The following is a 6,000-nucleotide window of genomic DNA, read 5'->3' as shown; positions in this document are numbered from 1 at the left end:
TTGACTAAATACAACTTTTGAAGAAAAATAGATTTTCCTAGATCCATAAATTACTCTATTCTCTAAATTTCTCATTATTTATTCCATAAATATCTCATGCTTTTCACGGAAACTTTTCTTTTGCCTTATGGAAAAAATCTTTCCTATCCATAGCTTTTCTAAAACTATTCTATAATAAGTAAATGAAACTAAGAATATTTACAATTAAGGAATTATAATTCATTTACAATATTGAAACTCCTTTTGGAGATTTTCTTCAAAAAACTTGACGGCTTCGAAGCTCTAATCAAAATTCCAACCATTTTCAACCATAGCATTAAAAATAAAAGATCGTGACTATGAAAAAAAAATCCACGCCTAAATCAAAGAGTAATCTTACCAAGAGAAATTTAACATTTGAAAGTTAAAATTATAGCTCATTTGAGACCCTAGCCTAAAATAACCCTCTTTTCATTATGTTTTCTTTAATCCATTTTACAAGCATGCTTAGGCATGTAATTGTAAGAACCCATTTTTGAATTGTAATCCAATCATATAGATATAATAACTATATTAGTATGGGTTCTCTTAGTTTGATAAGTTGAATATTTGTAAATTCTATATGTTGAGCTATGTGATTAAGGACATGTTGTATTCCTCAATGCTATGTTAATAAACTTGAGAGAATAGATGTTTATCTCAATTCAAATTTAAAATGAAAAATACTAGGTTAATCTTAATTGGGTCATTAATAAATTGGTAAATTTCCAATTAGTAAATTATAAGTAGGTGGCATTAGAAAACCTATACTATTTATGTGATAAATCCTTTTTAAAGACTTAAAAGAACTTCATTGTATAATACCTCATAATACAAGGCCAATAGTTGGACTATTGGCCCACATAGGCGTGGTTGGGTAATGTAATATAGGACAGCATATACAGGCTTCATTATTCTATACAACCGAACATGAAAGTATTCTTATTAGAAGCATAGCTTGAGAAAGGATATTGTAACCTCTATATGGCTGAAGAATGCACTCACCTTCCTTTAAAGTGATTTTTTTTCCTTTAAAGTGATTTTTTTTTCTTCCTAAAAACAAGTTTTCTTTTATTTAATAGTTTATTGTTTCATTCAATTAATTAGAGTTGTCTTGTTCCTTTTTTCTCAAAAACATATTCTCTTATTCCTTTTTTTCACTCCTCTATTTTATAGTTTATTATTTCATTCACTTAATTATAGCTGTCTTAATTACGTTTGTCCGCTCATTAACTTCATTGTCTTACTATCAGTGATCATTGAAATCAATGTGTACGCAAACACAACATCAAAACGCAGCTTATTATACTTTCTCAATCCTCGGTCCTGATTTCTAACGTTCAATTAACGCTAATATTGATATCGAGATTGTTCCTTAATATTGATATTGAGATTGTTCCTTAATCGAAATGACCGATAAACAATGATTATCAGTTAAATATTAACATGACGTGAGAAGGATGATAGCATAGTTAAAGCAAATAGATTTGACAGTTCAACAACAACAAATCACTGAGATCATATTCAGCAGAAGGTGAGATCAAGAGTGACAACATATATGGTGAAATTAAAATTCAACCACATGAACGGCAGTTCTTACTGAATGGTTGGTGAGACCATATTTAAGGGTTCATGATCAAGATTAAGCTGCAATACGAAATTCCTGGTATTAAACACACCTGGACAGGATTGTACTTGACCATATTCAAGTGTGGATAAAGATTAAGTTTTAATATGAATAACAATATTTAAGGGTTTATAAAGATTAAGTTACAGTATCAGATTCTTGATGTTAAATACATATGGACATATTGTACTTTTGGGTTACAGAAGCAGTTAGTAATAGGGTCATTATTGGATGATCTAAATGTGAAATAGCTAATTATTTTTGTATGGAGAAGTTCGTTAAAATTAGAGACTTAGTTAACTGATTTAAGTTGAGTCAACTCGAGTTAAGTCATAGTAATATTTAGTATGTGGTTGCATGTTAAGTTATTTTAGGTGAGTGACTAGTTGGAAAAGATTTAAATACTTTTTACTGGGTTCACTGTAACCATCAAATTTTTATAATCAATAAAAACACCGCAGCAGCTCGTGTGTTTTGTATGTATTATTTTATGCATTGTATCATTGAAAAAAAGCATAGATCATTGCCATCTTTAAAAAGGTTCATGCCGCAACCTAAAAAGGAATACAAATCTGTGGTACTTGCATTGCCAGTGAAAAAAGACCCAGAAAAGAAAGACTACATTTATTAAAAAAAATGTGTTGCAAAATCGTCCCACTATTAAGGAGTTACAAGTGTGCAGGTATTTCGCACTTCGTTAATTCAAATTTTGGGTTATTTCCGCAGTTTGGCCGTGGCCAGGTCCACAAGCCCTGTGACGGATCGAAAAAAAGGCGAAGTGTCAAAGTTTTTTTTGCCACGTGGGTTGTTTTTATCTTATGTGAAAGTTTCAAACAATACGTGACTATTGAAAAAGGCTTTCTTGAAACAATATGTGAGCTTTGTTGAAAAGGCTTTAATCAAAAGGATTTTATAAAAGTAATTTTATAAAAAAAAAATTAAAGGTTTTCAGGGAGTTTTTTAAAAGGGGATTAAAAAGTTTTTATAAATAAATAAATATAAAGAAACTTTTATAAAAACTAATAAAGGAGTTTTGCAAAGTTTAAAACTGATTTTTTTCAAGAAAGATGGTTTTCTCAAATTTTTAGCTCCATTTTCTACCGTTTACAGGGAAGGATTATGATATGTGGGTCATTAAGATGAAGACCACATTTATGCCCAGTTTGGGTTTTTAGAACCTAAGGATGAAGCAAAAAAACGAGTCTGCACTAATGCAAAGAGGGAACTATGGAAGAAATACAAAAAGAAGAACGCACAAGTGTTGCATCTTATCTAGCATGATGTGGACCAAGCAGTGTTCTAGAAAAATATGATCACGTCTTCAAGAAGACAGCATGGGAGACTTTGGCGACAAGCTATAATGTTATGGCCAAAGTCAATACTATTAAGTTGCAAAATACGAAGAGAGATTTTGAAACTATGTAGATGGAAAAGATAGATGACATTGATTCTTTCATGAATTAGGTCATGACTGTCGTAAATCAGTTAAAATTTTATGGTGAAGATATTAAAGATCAAACAGTGGTTCAGAAGGTCCTCATATCTTTGTCTTTCAAATTTGACATTGTAGTAGCAGCCATAGAAAAGGCCAAGGATTTGGAAGCATTGACAGTTAATGAGTTGATGGGATCACTTCTATTCCACTTTAGAAACCACTTGCAAAATCTAGGTTTCTATTTCAAGAAATAAAGGTCGAGGCAAAAGTAGATCGAGAGGCAGAGGACAAGGCAGAAGACATGGTGGTGAGAGAGATGGCTGAGAAGAGCATGAACATGAAAGTGGAAGCAACAACTGGAGCTTCAACAATAATCAAAGAGTTGACAAATCAAAGGTGATATGTTATTATTGCAATAAATTTGGTCACTATGCCCGTGATTATAGGAAGATGATAGTTGATCAAGGAAACCAAAGAGTTAATGTCACTACAGATAATACTAACCCCATGTTCCTAGCTTTCCATACCATGCATGAAGCTTCTGATAATGTGTGGTTATTAGACAATGGTTGCAGTAACCACATGACATGAAACAAGAATTTGGTTACAAATTTGGATCAATTTGTGAAGACTAAGGTAAATTTGGGGACTCACAAGACTGTGGATGTAGATGGCAAAGGAGTGGTCAACATCAAACAGGGGGAGACAAAGACAATCTCAGAGGTATATTATGCCCCTAGTCTCAAACATAATTTAATAAGTTTTGGCCAATTGACATAGAAGAGATATAGAGTTATCTTTCAAGGACAATAATGTGTTATATATGACAAGAACCCAAGCAAGAAGCTACTAGAAAAGGTTCATATGATGAGGAACAAACTATTTCCTCTAATTATGAATTATAGTGATCAGGTGAGTTTTGTTACAGTTGCATGTTCTGATGATTATTGGTTATGGAAATTTCAATTTGGACACTTGCTCTTTTCTAGTTTAATATTGTTGCAGCAGAAACAAATGGTCAAAGTATTACCTCCCATCAAAGAACCTGCTAGTACTTGTGAGTGTTCCATCTTGGGAAAGCAACACTGTGAAATTTTCCAAAAGGGAGTTGCTTACAAAGCAAAGCAACCTCTCGAGCTAGTGCATACAGGCCTATGTGGACCTATGAGGACACAGTAGATTGGTGGAAGTTATTAATTCCTCACTTTCATCGATGATTATAGAAGAAAGACATGGGTTTATTTCTTCAAGAAGAAGTCTGAAACTTTTGCAAAGTTAAAAGAATTCAAAGCCTTAATAGAGAACCAAAGTGATCGGCAAATCAAGGTATTAAGGTCATATCGTGGTGGAGAATATGATTCAAGGGCATTCCATGATTACTACAAACACCATGGAATCAGAAGATAGTTTGCAACTAGGTACACACCGCAGCAAAATTGTGTAGCAGAGAGAAAGAATAGAACAATTATGAACATGGCAAGGAGCATGTTCAAAGGAAGAAATGTGTTTAATGAGTATTGGGAAAAAGTAGTTGCATGTTTTTTTATGTGATAAACAAATCTCCTACACAAAGTGTGATGAACAAAGTACCGGAAGAAGCATGGTCAAGTATGTCTTGTAGTGTATCTCATCTCAAAGTGTTTGGATGTGTAGCTTATGCACATGTGCCTTAGGAGCCAAGAGGCAAATTGGATGATAAAAGTGAAAAATGCATATTAACTAGTTATATTGAGCATTCAAAAGCTTACAAATTGTATAACCCTATCACCAAGAAAACCATAATTAGCAGAGATGGTGTGTTCAAAGAACAAGATTCATGGAATGGGATTGTAGACAAAACAATTGATGCACAAGCACCATTGATAACAGAAGATGTAGTAGAAAAGGAGAAAATAGAATCACAAGAGCAGACACCAACAAGGACTCCAAGATTTTGTCAACAGCATGGATCTTCAAGTAGATCAACATATTAGAATTCTCCTAGCAGCCAATCAAGTGATGAATCAAGCAATGGTAAAAGAAAGATGAGACGTCTGAAAGATATTTACAAATGAAACAATCAGAGATGAAAATTGGGTGCAAGCCATCGATGAAGAAATTGATGCTATTGAAAAGAATGATACATGGGATTTGGTTGATTTACCAAAGGTTAAAAACCTCATTGGAGTAAAATGAGTGTACAAGCCAAAGTTGAATGAGAAAGGTGAAATTGACAAATTTAAATCAAGACATGTAGAAAAAGGATTCTCACATCAACTAGGAATAGATTTTGAAGAAATGTTTTCTTCAGTAGTGAGATTGGATACTATAAGAGCAGTTCTAACCACAACAACTTAGAACAATTTGAAAGTATCTCATGTGGATGTGAAATTAACCTTCTTGAATGGAATTTTAGAAGAATAAATTTATGTCCAACAGCCTCCACGATATGAAATTGAAGGTAAATAAGATAAATTTTACAAGTTGAAGAAAGTGTTCTATGGACTCAAGCAAGCACCTAGAGCTTGGTATAATAGAATTGAAAGCTATATGATCAAGAATGGAATTTTCAGAAGCAACATTGAACCTACCTTGTACACAAAGGTAAATGAGCATGGACAAATTTTGATTGTTTATTTATATGTGGAGGACATGATTTATATAGGTTATTTTGAATTGCATGAATTTAAAGTATCCAATGATGAAATAATTTGAGATGACAAATCTTGGTTTCGTGAGATTTCTTGGAATAGAAGTTGAGCAATCTAAAAAATGAATTTTATTTGCCAAAATAAATATGCTAGAGATTTGTTGAAAAGATTTAGGATGGAGAATTACAAACCTATCCCTACACCAGTTGCAATAGGTACAAAATTAAGCACGGATGATGAAGGATCAGATGTCAATTCAAATCTATTCAAAAGATTGGTTGGTGGCCTAA

Source organism: Pinus tabuliformis, chromosome 2_1 (assembly GCF_031772625.1).
Source record: "Pinus tabuliformis cultivar Carrire ecotype Pingquan chromosome 2_1, CPIR1, whole genome shotgun sequence".
Lineage (NCBI taxonomy): Eukaryota > Viridiplantae > Streptophyta > Pinopsida > Pinales > Pinaceae > Pinus > Pinus tabuliformis.
This window is presented reverse-complemented; position numbering follows the sequence as displayed.